Genomic DNA, 16,913 nt, shown 5'->3' with positions numbered 1-16,913 from the left:
AAGCTTGATTACATGCTTAGGTTGTAATAATGTGAGTATATGCTTTGAATTGTAAAAAATCAAACACTCTACTCTCTTCACATTGCAAGATTCTAAATCAAATTGTATATGTTTATTCTAAACAAGCACTAGAATCTAGCATGTTGAGAGGGAGTTCTATTGTCCTCTGAGCGAGTTCCTTTGAGCAAAGAAAAAAATCTAGCAAGCGTGGCAAAGGAGACCCCAAAAAGAAGGGGGAGTTTTGAAATGGTGCCTCATTCTTCCGTTGAATTTCAGTTTTAATTTATGACATCAAAAATTAATTCCAATGTAACCACCTGTTGCTCTGTATGTTCCATCTCAGACCTTGGGTCTCCAACCATTCTCCTTGCCATCGCCTCTATATATTGGGGAAGTTTCCTTCAAAATTAGGACTTATTGTGGGATTTCTTGACTTTTCAATTCGTAATCCCTCTTCCCTTGATCTCCTCTACACAATTGTGCATTTATTGATCAATTTGGCCGAGTGCATAAGAGGTTTTCAGAGAAGACCAAGTTTAGGGTAAAACTCATGTGCATATGATGGGATTATCATCATTCCCTTGCATATTGGTTGCATTCCCTCGAGCCTCTACTTTGTGTTTATCATTCCCACACATTCTCCTATTCAGTTTTACTCTATACATGCAAACAGTACAACAATTAATCACAAACGCTAGTTTTCAAATTCACCAGGCTGGATTGGACGTTAAGGAGTGGAGGGAATCTTACTATCCGGGGACAGATCTCTCTCGAGAATGCAAGTTTGATTACATGCTAAAGTTGTAATGTGAGTACATGCTTTGAAATGTAAGAAATCAAACACTCTACTCTCTTCACATTGCTGGATTCTCAATCAAATTGTATAAGTCTATTCTAAACAAGCACTAGAATCTAGCATGTTGAGAGGGAGTTCTATTGTCCTCTGAGCGAGTTCCTTTGAGCAAAAAAAAACTAGCAGGGCATGGCAAAGGAGACCCCAAAAAGAAGGGGGAGTTTAGAAATGGTGCCTCATTTTTGTGTTGAATTTCAATTTTAATTTATGACATCCAAAGTCAATTCCAATGTAACCACCTGTTGCTCCTTACATTATGTGTCAGACCTTGGGTCTCCAACCATTCTCCTGCCATCACCTCTGTATATCGGGGAAGTTACCTTCAAAATTAGGAATTATTGTTGGATTTCTTGACTTTTCAATCCATAATCCTTCTTCCCTTGATCTCCTCTACACAATTGTGCATTTCTTGATCTATTTGGCCAAGTACATTAGGGTTATGGGGTTTACGGTAAAGTTCTTGTGCATATGATTGGATTCTCATCATTCCCTTCCATATTGGTTGCATTGCCTCGAGCCTCTACTTTCTCTTTATCATTCCCACACATTTTCCTAATCAATTTTGCTCTATACATGCAAAAAATCTAACAATTAACCACTAATGCTTCTTGCATTGGTTATGCCGCCTTGGTGAGGGCATTGTTCGTTTCTCTTTGGTTGGATGACTATTGTAAGCCTTGGAGAAGGTGTACAAGGAGCATAATGCAAGCTTGATTACATGCTAAAGTTGTAATAATGTGCGTATATGCTTTGAATTGTAAAAAATCAAACACTCTACTCTCTTCACATTGCAAGATTCTAAATCAAATTGTATATGTTTATTCTAAACAAGCACTAGAATCTAGCATGTTGAGAGGGAGTTCTATTGTCCTCTGAGCATAATGCAAGCTTGATTACATGCTAAAGTTGTAATAATGTGAGTATATGCTTTGAATTGTAAAACATCAAACACTCTACTCTCTTCACATTGCTGGATTCTAAATCAAATTATATATGTTTATTCTAAACAAGCCTTGGAGAAGGTGTACAAGGAGCATAATGCAAGCTTGATTACATGCTTAGGTTGTAATAATGTGAGTATATGCTTTGAATTGTAAAAAATCAAACACTCTACTCTCTTCACATTGCAAGATTCTAAATCAAATTGTATATGTTTATTCTAAACAAGCACTAGAATCTAGCATGTTGAGAGGGAGTTCTATTGTCCTCTGAGCGAGTTCCTTTGAGCAAAGAAAAAAATCTAGCAAGCGTGGCAAAGGAGACCCCAAAAAGAAGGGGGAGTTTTGAAATGGTGCCTCATTCTTCCGTTGAATTTCAGTTTTAATTTATGACATCAAAAATTAATTCCAATGTAACCACCTGTTGCTCTGTATGTTCCATCTCAGACCTTGGGTCTCCAACCATTCTCCTTGCCATCGCCTCTATATATTGGGGAAGTTTCCTTCAAAATTAGGACTTATTGTGGGATTTCTTGACTTTTCAATTCGTAATCCCTTTTCCCTTGATCTCCTCTACACAATTGTGCATTTATTGATCAATTTGGCCGAGTGCATAAGAGGTTTTCAGAGAAGACCAAGTTTAGGGTAAAACTCTTGTGCATATGATGGGATTATCATCATTCCCTTGCATATTGGTTGCATTGCCTCGAGCCTCTACTTTCTGTTTATCATTCCCACACATTCTCCTATTCAGTTTTACTCTATACATGCAAACAGTCCAACAATTAATCACAAACGCTAGTTTTCAAATTCACCAGGCTGGATTGGACGTTAACCAGTGCAGGGAATCTTACTATCCGGGGACAGATCTCTCTCGAGAATGCAAGTTTGATTACATGCTAAAGTTGTAATGTGAGTACATGCTTTGAAATGTAAGAAATCAAACACTCTACTCTCTTCACATTGCTGGATTCTCAATCAAATTGTATAAGTCTACTCCAAACAAGCACTAGAATCTAGCATGTTGAGAGGGAGTTCTATTGTCCTCTGAGCGAGTTCCTTTGAGCAAAAAAAAAAACTCGCAAGGCATGGCAAAGGAGACCCCAAAAAGAAGGGGGAGTTTAGAAATGGTGCCTCATTTTTGTGTTGAATTTCAATTTTAATTTATGACATCCAAAGTCAATTCCAATGTAACCACCTGTTGCTCCTTACATTATGTGTCAGACCTTGGGTCTCCAACCATTCTCCTGCCATCACCTCTGTATATCGGGAAAATTACCTTCAAAACTAGGAATTATTGCTGAATTTCTTGACTTTTCAATCCATAATCCTTCTTCCCTTGATCTCCTCTACACAATTGTGCATTTCTTGATCTATTTGGCCAAGTGCATTAGGGTTATGGGGTTTAGGGTAAAGTTCTTGTGCATATGATTGGATTCTCATCATTCCCTTGCATATTGGTTGCATTGCCTCGAGCCTCTACGTTCTCTTTATCATTATGGCAAAGGAGACCCCAAAAAGAAGGGGGAGATTAGAAATGGTGCCTCATTTTTGTGTTGAATTTCAATTTCAATTTATGACATCCAAAGTCAATTCCAATGTAACCACCTGTTGCTCCTTACATTATGTGTCAGACCTTGGGTCTCCAACCATTCTCCTGCCATCACCTCTGTATATCGGGGAAGTTACCTTCAAAATTAGGAATTATTGTTGGATTTCTTGACTTTTCAATCCATAATCCTTCTTCCCTTGATCTCCTCTACACAATTGTGCATTTCTTGATCTATTTGGCCAAGTACATTAGGGTTATGGGGTTTAGGGTAAAGTTCTTGTGCATATGATTGGATTCTCATCATTCCCTTGCATATTGGTTGCATTGCCTCGAGCCTCTACTTTCTCTTTATCATTCCCACACATTTTCCTAATCAATTTCGCTCTATACATGCAAAAAATCTAACAATTAACCACTAATGCTTCTTGCATTGGTTATGCCACCTTGGTGAGGGCATTGTTCGTTTCTCTTTGGTTGGATGACTATTGTAAGCCTTGGAGAAGGTGTACAAGGAGCATAATGCAAGCTTGATTACATGCTAAAGTTGTAATAATGTGAGTACATGCTTTGAATTGTAAAAAATCAAACACTCTACTCTCTTCACATTGCTGGATTCTAAATCAAATTGTATATGTTTATTCTAAACAAGCACTAGAATCTAGCATGTTGAGAGGGAGTTCTATTGTCCTCTGAGCGAGTTCCTTTGATGAAAGAAAAAAGATCTAGCAAGCGTGGCAAAGGAGACCCCAAAAAGAAGGGGGAGTTTAGAAGTGGTGCCTCATTCTTCTGTTGAATTTCAATTTTAATTTATGACATCAAAAATTAATTCCAATGTAACCACCTGTTGCTCTGTATGTTCCATCTCAGACCTTGGGTCTCCAACCATTCTCCTTGCCATTGCCTCTATATATGGGGGAAGTTACCTTCAAAATTAGGACTTATTGTGGGATTTCTTGACTTTTCAATTCATAATCCCTCTTCCCTTGATCTCCTCTACACAATTGTGCATTTATTGATCAATTTGGCCGAGTGCATAAGAGGTTTTCAGAGAAGACCGGGTTTAGGGTAAAATTCCTGTGCATATGATGGGATTATAATCATTCCCTTGCATATTGGTTGCATTGCCTCGAGCCTCTCCTTTCTCTTTATCATTCCCACACATTCTCCTATTCAGTTTTACTCTATACATGCAAACAGTCCAGCAATTAATCACAAACGCTAGTTATTAAATTCACCAGGTTGGATTGGACGTTAACCAGTGGAGGGAATCTTACTATCCGGGGACAGATCTCTCTCGAGAATGCAAGTTTGATTACATGCTAAAGTTGTAATGTGAGTACATGCTTTGAATTGTAAGAAATCAAACACTCTACTCTCTTCACATTGCTGGATTCTCAATCAAATTGTATAAGTCTATTCTAAACAAGCACTAGAATCTAGCATGTTGAGAGGGAGTTCTATTGTCCTCTGAGCGAGTTCCTTTGAGCAAAAGAAAAAACTAGCAGGGCATGGCAAAGGAGACCCCAAAAAGAAGGGGGAGTTTAGAAATGGTGCCTCATTTTTGTGTTGAATTTCAATTTTAATTTATGACATCCAAAGTCAATTCCAATGTAACCACCTGTTGCTCCTTACATTATGTGTCAGACCTTGGGTCTCCAACCATTCTCCTGCCATCACCTCTGTATATCGGGGAAGTTACCTTCAAAATTAGGAATTATTGTTGGATTTCTTGACTTTTCAATCCATAATCCTTCTTCCCTTGATCTCCTCTACACAATTGTGCATTTCTTGATCTATTTGGCCAAGTACATTAGGGTTATGGGGTTTAGGGTAAAGTTCTTGTGCATATGATTGAATTCTCATCATTCCCTTCCATATTGGTTGCATTGCCTCGAGCCTCTACTTTCTCTTTATCATTCCCACACATTTTCCTAATCAATTTCGCTCTATACATGCAAAAAATCTAACAATTAACCACTAATGCTTCTTGCATTGGTTATGCCGCCTTGGTGAGGGCATTGTTCGTTTCTCTTTGGTTGGATGACTATTGTAAGCCTTGGAGAAGGTGTACAAGGAGCATAATGCAAGCTTGATTACATGCTAAAGTTGTAATAATGTGCGTATATGCTTTGAATTGTAAAAAATCAAACACTCTACTCTCTTCACATTGCTGGATTCTAAATCAAATTGTATATGTTTATTCTAAACAAGCACTAGAATCTAGCATGTTGAGAGGGAGTTCTATTGTCCTCTGAGCATAATGCAAGCTTGATTACATGCTAAAGTTGTAATAATGTGAGTATATGCTTTGAATTGTAAAACATCAAACACTCTACTCTCTTCACATTGCTGGATTCTAAATCAAATTGTATATGTTTATTCTAAACAAGCCTTGGAGAAGGTGTACAAGGAGCATAATGCAAGCTTGATTACATGCTTAGGTTGTAATAATGTGAGTATATGCTTTGAATTGTAAAAAATCAAACACTCTACTCTCTTCACATTGCAAGATTCTAAATCAAATTGTATATGTTTATTCTAAACAAGCACTAGAATCTAGCATGTTGAGAGGGAGTTCTATTGTCCTCTGAGCGAGTTCCTTTGAGCAAAGAAAAAAATCTAGCAAGCGTGGCAAAGGAGACCCCAAAAAGAAGGGGGAGTTTTGAAATGGTGCCTCATTCTTCCGTTGAATTTCAGTTTTAATTTATGACATCAAAAATTAATTCCAATGTAACCACCTGTTGCTCTGTATGTTCCATCTCAGACCTTGGGTCTCCAACCATTCTCCTTGCCATCGCCTCTATATATTGGGGAAGTTTCCTTCAAAATTAGGACTTATTGTGGGATTTCTTGACTTTTCAATTCGTAATCCCTCTTCCCTTGATCTCCTCTACACAATTGTGCATTTATTGATCAATTTGGCCGAGTGCATAAGAGGTTTTCAGAGAAGACCAAGTTTAGGGTAAAACTCATGTGCATATGATGGGATTATCATCATTCCCTTGCATATTGGTTGCATTCCCTCGAGCCTCTACTTTCTGTTTATCATTCCCACACATTCTCCTATTCAGTTTTACTCTATACATGCAAACAGTACAACAATTAATCACAAACGCTAGTTTTCAAATTCACCAGGCTGGATTGGACGTTAACCAGTGGAGGGAATCTTACTATCCGGGGACAGATCTCTCTCGAGAATGCAAGTTTGATTACATGCTAAAGTTGTAATGTGAGTACATGCTTTGAAATGTAAGAAATCAAACACTCTACTCTCTTCACATTGCTGGATTCTCAATCAAATTGTATAAGTCTATTCTAAACAAGCACTAGAATCTAGCATGTTGAGAGGGAGTTCTATTGTCCTCTGAGCGAGTTCCTTTGAGCAAAAAAAAACTAGCAGGGCATGGCAAAGGAGACCCCAAAAAGAAGGGGGAGTTTAGAAATGGTGCCTCATTTTTGTGTTGAATTTCAATTTTAATTTATGACATCCAAAGTCAATTCCAATGTAACCACCTGTTGCTCCTTACATTATGTGTCAGACCTTGGGTCTCCAACCATTCTCCTGCCATCACCTCTGTATATCGGGGAAGTTACCTTCAAAATTAGGAATTATTGTTGGATTTCTTGACTTTTCAATCCATAATCCTTCTTCCCTTGATCTCCTCTACACAATTGTGCATTTCTTGATCTATTTGGCCAAGTACATTAGGGTTATGGGGTTTACGGTAAAGTTCTTGTGCATATGATTGGATTCTCATCATTCCCTTCCATATTGGTTGCATTGCCTCGAGCCTCTACTTTCTCTTTATCATTCCCACACATTTTCCTAATCAATTTCGCTCTATACATGCAAAAAATCTAACAATTAACCACTAATGCTTCTTGCATTGGTTATGCCGCCTTGGTGAGGGCATTGTTTGTTTCTCTTTGGTTGGATGACTATTGTAAGCCTTGGAGAAGGTGTACAAGGAGCATAATGCAAGCTTGATTACATGCTAAAGTTGTAATAATGTGCGTATATGCTTTGAATTGTAAAAAATCAAACACTCTACTCTCTTCACATTGCAAGATTCTAAATCAAATTGTATATGTTTATTCTAAACAAGCACTAGAATCTAGCATGTTGAGAGGGAGTTCTATTGTCCTCTGAGCATAATGCAAGCTTGATTACATGCTAAAGTTGTAATAATGTGAGTATATGCTTTGAATTGTAAAACATCAAACACTCTACTCTCTTCACATTGCTGGATTCTAAATCAAATTATATATGTTTATTCTAAACAAGCCTTGGAGAAGGTGTACAAGGAGCATAATGCAAGCTTGATTACATGCTTAGGTTGTAATAATGTGAGTATATGCTTTGAATTGTAAAAAATCAAACACTCTACTCTCTTCACATTGCAAGATTCTAAATCAAATTGTATATGTTTATTCTAAACAAGCACTAGAATCTAGCATGTTGAGAGGGAGTTCTATTGTCCTCTGAGCGAGTTCCTTTGAGCAAAGAAAAAAATCTAGCAAGCGTGGCAAAGGAGACCCCAAAAAGAAGGGGGAGTTTTGAAATGGTGCCTCATTCTTCCGTTGAATTTCAGTTTTAATTTATGACATCAAAAATTAATTCCAATGTAACCACCTGTTGCTCTGTATGTTCCATCTCAGACCTTGGGTCTCCAACCATTCTCCTTGCCATCGCCTCTATATATTGGGGAAGTTTCCTTCAAAATTAGGACTTATTGTGGGATTTCTTGACTTTTCAATTCGTAATCCCTTTTCCCTTGATCTCCTCTACACAATTGTGCATTTATTGATCAATTTGGCCGAGTGCATAAGAGGTTTTCAGAGAAGACCAAGTTTAGGGTAAAACTCTTGTGCATATGATGGGATTATCATCATTCCCTTGCATATTGGTTGCATTGCCTCGAGCCTCTACTTTCTGTTTATCATTCCCACACATTCTCCTATTCAGTTTTACTCTATACATGCAAACAGTCCAACAATTAATCACAAACGCTAGTTTTCAAATTCACCAGGCTGGATTGGACGTTAACCAGTGCAGGGAATCTTACTATCCGGGGACAGATCTCTCTCGAGAATGCAAGTTTGATTACATGCTAAAGTTGTAATGTGAGTACATGCTTTGAAATGTAAGAAATCAAACACTCTACTCTCTTCACATTGCTGGATTCTCAATCAAATTGTATAAGTCTACTCCAAACAAGCACTAGAATCTAGCATGTTGAGAGGGAGTTCTATTGTCCTCTGAGCGAGTTCCTTTGAGCAAAAAAAAAAACTCGCAAGGCATGGCAAAGGAGACCCCAAAAAGAAGGGGGAGTTTAGAAATGGTGCCTCATTTTTGTGTTGAATTTCAATTTTAATTTATGACATCCAAAGTCAATTCCAATGTAACCACCTGTTGCTCCTTACATTATGTGTCAGACCTTGGGTCTCCAACCATTCTCCTGCCATCACCTCTGTATATCGGGAAAATTACCTTCAAAACTAGGAATTATTGCTGAATTTCTTGACTTTTCAATCCATAATCCTTCTTCCCTTGATCTCCTCTACACAATTGTGCATTTCTTGATCTATTTGGCCAAGTGCATTAGGGTTATGGGGTTTAGGGTAAAGTTCTTGTGCATATGATTGGATTCTCATCATTCCCTTGCATATTGGTTGCATTGCCTCGAGCCTCTACGTTCTCTTTATCATTATGGCAAAGGAGACCCCAAAAAGAAGGGGGAGTTTAGAAATGGTGCCTCATTTTTGTGTTGAATTTCAATTTCAATTTATGACATCCAAAGTCAATTCCAATGTAACCACCTGTTGCTCCTTACATTATGTGTCAGACCTTGGGTCTCCAACCATTCTCCTGCCATCACCTCTGTATATCGGGGAAGTTACCTTCAAAATTAGGAATTATTGTTGGATTTCTTGACTTTTCAATCCATAATCCTTCTTCCCTTGATCTCCTCTACACAATTGTGCATTTCTTGATCTATTTGGCCAAGTACATTAGGGTTATGGGGTTTAGGGTAAAGTTCTTGTGCATATGATTGGATTCTCATCATTCCCTTGCATATTGGTTGCATTGCCTCGAGCCTCTACTTTCTCTTTATCATTCCCACACATTTTCCTAATCAATTTCGCTCTATACATGCAAAAAATCTAACAATTAACCACTAATGCTTCTTGCATTGGTTATGCCACCTTGGTGAGGGCATTGTTCGTTTCTCTTTGGTTGGATGACTATTGTAAGCCTTGGAGAAGGTGTACAAGGAGCATAATGCAAGCTTGATTACATGCTAAAGTTGTAATAATGTGAGTACATGCTTTGAATTGTAAAAAATCAAACACTCTACTCTCTTCACATTGCTGGATTCTAAATCAAATTGTATATGTTTATTCTAAACAAGCACTAGAATCTAGCATGTTGAGAGGGAGTTCTATTGTCCTCTGAGCGAGTTCCTTTGATGAAAGAAAAAAGATCTAGCAAGCGTGGCAAAGGAGACCCCAAAAAGAAGGGGGAGTTTAGAAGTGGTGCCTCATTCTTCTGTTGAATTTCAATTTTAATTTATGACATCAAAAATTAATTCCAATGTAACCATCTGTTGCTCTGTATGTTCCATCTCAGACCTTGGGTCTCCAACCATTCTCCTTGCCATTGCCTCTATATATGGGGGAAGTTACCTTCAAAATTAGGACTTATTGTGGGATTTCTTGACTTTTCAATTCATAATCCCTCTTCCCTTGATCTCCTCTACACAATTGTGCATTTATTGATCAATTTGGCCGAGTGCATAAGAGGTTTTCAGAGAAGACCGGGTTTAGGGTAAAATTCCTGTGCATATGATGGGATTATAATCATTCCCTTGCATATTGGTTGCATTGCCTCGAGCCTCTCCTTTCTCTTTATCATTCCCACACATTCTCCTATTCAGTTTTACTCTATACATGCAAACAGTCCAGCAATTAATCACAAACGCTAGTTATTAAATTCACCAGGTTGGATTGGACGTTAACCAGTGGAGGGAATCTTACTATCCGGGGACAGATCTCTCTCGAGAATGCAAGTTTGATTACATGCTAAAGTTGTAATGTGAGTACATGCTTTGAATTGTAAGAAATCAAACACTCTACTCTCTTCACATTGCTGGATTCTCAATCAAATTGTATAAGTCTATTCTAAACAAGCACTAGAATCTAGCATGTTGAGAGGGAGTTCTATTGTCCTCTGAGCGAGTTCCTTTGAGCAAAAGAAAAAACTAGCAGGGCATGGCAAAGGAGACCCCAAAAAGAAGGGGGAGTTTAGAAATGGTGCCTCATTTTTGTGTTGAATTTCAATTTTAATTTATGACATCCAAAGTCAATTCCAATGTAACCACCTGTTGCTCCTTACATTATGTGTCAGACCTTGGGTCTCCAACCATTCTCCTGCCATCACCTCTGTATATCGGGGAAGTTACCTTCAAAATTAGGAATTATTGTTGGATTTCTTGACTTTTCAATCCATAATCCTTCTTCCCTTGATCTCCTCTACACAATTGTGCATTTCTTGATCTATTTGGCCAAGTACATTAGGGTTATGGGGTTTAGGGTAAAGTTCTTGTGCATATGATTGAATTCTCATCATTCCCTTCCATATTGGTTGCATTGCCTCGAGCCTCTACTTTCTCTTTATCATTCCCACACATTTTCCTAATCAATTTCGCTCTATACATGCAAAAAATCTAACAATTAACCACTAATGCTTCTTGCATTGGTTATGCCGCCTTGGTGAGGGCATTGTTCGTTTCTCTTTGGTTGGATGACTATTGTAAGCCTTGGAGAAGGTGTACAAGGAGCATAATGCAAGCTTGATTACATGCTAAAGTTGTAATAATGTGCGTATATGCTTTGAATTGTAAAAAATCAAACACTCTACTCTCTTCACATTGCTGGATTCTAAATCAAATTGTATATGTTTATTCTAAACAAGCACTAGAATCTAGCATGTTGAGAGGGAGTTCTATTGTCCTCTGAGCATAATGCAAGCTTGATTACATGCTAAAGTTGTAATAATGTGAGTATATGCTTTGAATTGTAAAACATCAAACACTCTACTCTCTTCACTGTAAGATCCCTGTTCCCACCGCGCAACGGATTCGGGGTACTAGCAGCGGAAGTAGCACTTCTTGCGCGAGGCAGGGTCCCACACTCGGGGCCTCGTCCACGGATATCCGGACAAAAGACTAATCCGTCGGTTTTTCCAAAACCAGACCCGGAAAAACTTCCCTTATCCGGAAAGCACGGGCGATTCCACCAGGATAATTTTTACTCTAACGTAGTCAAAACTCTTACTGATCAAACAGATCCGACTGCATCTATAAAGATACTTGGTCAGATCAAGGAAGAAACTTGCACTTGGATCATTGGGATCAACGCTTTTTTCCCCACCAAGGAGGCACAGCCGTTGATTCCTATCCATAGAACAATTACTATCCGGGATTTACTTTATCTATCGTATTAACAGAAATTGAGTCTCGATTTACGGATCCATCAGTCCAGCCTAACCCCATCCGATCCCATGGGTTAGCCAACCGCCCAACCACTGTAGTGATGGGATCCAATTTGGAATTTGGTTAGGTTTTGTCCCGGGTACCAAGGAAAAGAGTTCCAAGGCCCCCTAGCCGGAATTTCACACAAACATAAAACTAGCCACACCACTTACACACCCAATATGAAAATTGCCTTTTTCTTAGCATCAGCTAACTTTAAAACAATCCTTTAATGAAACCATAGTACCACTGATCACAATCTCCCAAATTATCCAGTTGATTCATAATTTCCCATCATTCCTTCATCAGAGTATCTATGGCATCATTGGCAACTAGAACGCTCACCACCTGTCCACACAGAGGCCGTTTCCATAGTTCCTAGCCCATAATACTCGGCAATATAATCACTTATCAAGATGGACTCTCGTTGAAGATCAGCAAGATCAACCAACAGATCCATATAAAAGAGCCATGGACTCATCCGTTGAGGACCAGCAAGGTCAGTCAACCAGATCCATGCCCGGTTCCAGAAAACAACTCTTACTCCTTGTTCCAATATCTTCCTCGACGCACGCGTGGGTATCCTAGGCGACCCAGAGCCCGAGCACCGTATGGTCAGCACCCTCTAGGATCCTTCGCAGGTGACCTAGCGCTTCACTCATAGGCCGCTTCCTTGGTCCCTCATCCACCGTACCGGAAGCTCACCATTTTAATCGAACCGAGGCTGGTCAAGACCTCGGTCGACCTTGCTACGCGAGACGTCCTCCATTGACTCTCCGTCAGCAGTTGCAACTTTATCAGTTAGGTCTCCACGACCTTAATCACAAGACGGTCAAAATGCTTCCCCAGCATTCTTGACATAAAACAGCCATTTACAAACAGCATTTACAAACAGTTTACAAATACAGTTTCTATATTAACTCTCATTTTTCCACATTATCCCTCATTAATCCACATTACTTATTCCACATTCCATGTATATGTGTACTCATCCAATCACCTCCTTTTCCATCTCTTCACTTCAGATTCCTTCACATCACATATCATATATTCACATCCATATCCACATCCATACATCCACATCCACATCCACATTCACATCCATACATCCACATCTACATGCTTATCTCCATTTTCACATCCTCATTTATACATCCACATCCCATATCCACATTCATACATACACATCCATATATCCACATCTACATCCACATACATACATACATCCACATCCACATTCCACATTCACATCTATACATCCACATCTACATTCACATTCACATACATCCACATCCACATTCCCATACATCCACATCTATACATCCACATTCCACATTCACATCTACATTCACATTCACATACATGCATCCACATCTACATGCTTACCTCCATTTTCACATCCTCATTTATACATCCACATCCCATATCCACATTCATACATACACATCCATACATCCACATCTACATCCACATACATACATACATCCACATCCACATTCCACATTCACATCTATACATCCACATCTACATTCACATTCACATACATCCACATCCACATTCCCATACATCCACATCTATACATCCACATTCCACATTCACATCTACGTCCACATCTACATCCACATTTACATCTATGCATATACATCTTCATGCATATATCCATTTTCATGTTCATACATCCACACTCCCATCTCCATATCCACACATCCACATACATACATCCATTTTCACATTCCCATTTATATAACCCCATATACTTTCACATCTAATCTTTTACATCACATCCATTCTCGCCCTATCACAACCCATATATATCTTATCCTATCACATACACTTCTTACCTCATCCCCCCATACACATCTTAATTCATCTTATCACATCCTAACTTATTTCATAAGCATCTTATCACCTCTTATCACACCTCTTATCACATCCTATCACTTTCCATACGCATCTTATCAATTCTTATCACATCTCATACACCTCTTATCACATCTTATCACATTTCATATCTTTAAAAAAAAAAAAAGAGAATTCTTTTATTTGATATAAGATTTCTCTACACATTTATTTATACATAAATTCCATTTAAGGAGACTAACACTTTCGAAATTAAAATCAATCTTTTATGCATCTTCTTATGCATGATTTCAATTTGGTAGGGAATTATACTTTTAGAATAAAAGAATTTCTCTTATGCATCTAAGTTAAGCATAAAATCCATTTATGAGGAAAATCATACTTTTAGTATAAAAAGAATATCTTTTATGCATACCTATATGCATGAAATCCAATATGATAAAAGTAACACTTTTGATATAAAATTTTTTCCTTTATGCATACTTCTATGCATGAAAATTAAAAATGATAAAAGTAACACTTTTGATATAAAAATTTTCCTTTATGCATACTTCTATGCATGAAAATTAAAAATGATAAAAGTAACACTTGATATAAAAATTTTCTTTTATGCATACTTTTATGTATGAAATAAAAATGATAAAAGTAACACTTTTGATATAAAAATTTATCCATTATGCATACTTCTATGCATGAAAATAAAAATGGTAAAAATAACACTTTTGATATAAAAATTTATCCTTTATGCATAATATTAAAATTCAATTTCTCCATGATTATAATGAAATTCTTTCAATTAATCTAGGATGATGATTCCTAGAATATGGTAGGAAGTCCTCTTTTTATGCTTTGAATGAAAATTTTTTATGCATAATTTTTATAAAAATTTTGCCATAGCTCCGCTGCTATGACTGATAAATCTCAAATTTTCTAAGGGATAAAGCTTATCATTAAGGAAATAATTAAAATGATTCTCTAATTGGATCCTTAATCCATAATGGATTGAATCATCAATATACATAAACTAAAAGCATAGAAAAAAAAACCATTAATTTGGCCTCAAGCATAGCTTAATCTTGGATTAAGGAAAAGCTTTATGAAAAGCTTCTTTTGGATTGAGAATGGGTCATGAGTATGACCATTTCTTGAGTGAGAGAGAGAAATTACATAAAAACCATTAGAATTTAAACATAAATGGGAATTAACTTCAATAGCATTTATTAAATTATGTAACTCTTCACTACTATTCACCAATTAACTTCAATAGCATTTAAAAAACCATACCAATTAAGCTTCTCAAGCTTGAGAGGGGTTGAGAAGAGAGAAACATTGAGAAATTATAGAAAAGAGCAATATTCACTAATTACCTTACAAATTGCTTCATTCTTTGTTCACGGTAGAGGCCCCCAACCAATCAATTGGTTAAGTATGTTGATGGAGCCACTAATGGGGATTGAAGAAAGAGGGAAGCTCCAAAAACTAGTGAATTATTAAATGAATTCACAGTTCTTGGCTTAGGTGGAGTAGAGTAACGATGCATAAACACTATCTATTTTTCAACAAGGGTGAGGCTTCTATTTATAGGAAAAATTGAGCTCCTAACCAAACAAACTGATTCTAGAATTTTCTAAATCAGTTTGGTCAATATTTGACCATTTTTAGGTCAGTTAAGCTAACTTTTTGGAACTAGACTTGAATGAGGAGAGAGGAGAGATGAAATATCTCAATTTTTATGAGTTTAAAACTCATTCAAGCATGTGAAATATGCACCTCCTTTAAAGAACTCCCTTTCCTTACATATGTCATATTTTTAATATTGCTCATAGTTTTTTACTAATAAACCTTGTGCATTTTCAACTCTTCATCTTATGTGAATTATGCACCTCCTTTAAAGAACTCCCCTTCCTTACATATGTCATACTTTTAATATTGCTCATAATTTTTTTACTAATAAACCTTGTACATTTTCAACTCTTCATCTTATGTGAAATATGCACCTCCTTTAAAGAACTCCCCTTCCTTACATATGTCATACTTTTAATATTGCTCATAATTTTTTTACTAATAAACCTTGTACATTTTCAACTCTTCACCTTATGTGAGCATTTACTCATTTTTGGGTATCTTCTTTTTTTTACAAATTTGGATTTATCTCTTCCCTACACATGGATTGATGCTATTGGCCCATAGGAACCTTAATTGGACCATAGTCTAAAGATTTCTGAAAATCTAGACCCTTAGACTAAGGTTTTTTATACCTATTTCCAATTAATTCCAATTGCACATTGGAAAATTCTTTTTGAATTTCTATTTCAGGGGTACTCATCTGAATTATAAGAGATATTTTTCTATCCAAAAATGTTCAAAATCTGAATATTCTCTCTCTAGAATATTTTTCTCTCTCTAGGCTAAAAGAGATAGAAACAAGGTCTTTATATTTCTGAAGAGGGTTGATTACAGGGGAAGATACTAGACATCAAAAAGGGGGTGGGGGAGGAATCTTACATTCTACCCCACTTAAAAAACGCGAGATGTCCTCATCTCGCAACTTGTGATAATTTCGCAAGATTCATGAATATGAGACTTAGAGAAAAATTTTAATCAAGATTAACCACCAAGAAACGTCTTAAAGAGAGCAAGATTCAAGATAAGAACAAGATTTAAACTTTATTCATTCTCGGAACTTATACAGTAAAGATAGAAGAACTCTTTACACTTCCATAAGCCCGTCCATCATATGATCACAAAAGCAGTCCTCACAAGCTGCACAAGTATAAGGTAACTCATCTATGGGAATGATTCTGTGGGTTATTGTTGCGCCTATCTCAGTGGTATGAGGTGTTCTAACAAAAGGACCTCTGAGAGGCAAGCCAAAAATGGGGTAAAGGCATATCTTCTCATGAGGAAGAAAACACGCCAGTAAGAAGACCCGCTCAGAAAACCCAGGATGCCTTGATCTCATGACGCAGTAGTATCGGGGACCCAAACCCAAAGCTTCAATAACCATGGCCAAGCGGACATTGTTACGAAAGTGCTGCTGACCCCAGGGTGTTACCCTAGTTATGTCTTGATAGGTCCGCCATTTTGTCTGCGCTACAGAAGTTCCCAAGTGAGGGAAAAGTGAGCGCTCATACTGCTCTATAAAATCTTTCTTCACAGACTCCCTTGTGTCTTGA

The sequence above is a fragment of the Cibotium barometz genome, chromosome 14, assembly GCF_041138505.1.
Source record: "Cibotium barometz isolate CiBa-2024 chromosome 14, ASM4113850v1, whole genome shotgun sequence".
In the NCBI taxonomy this organism is placed as follows: domain Eukaryota; kingdom Viridiplantae; phylum Streptophyta; class Polypodiopsida; order Cyatheales; family Cibotiaceae; genus Cibotium; species Cibotium barometz.
Note: the sequence above shows the minus strand (reverse complement) of the source record.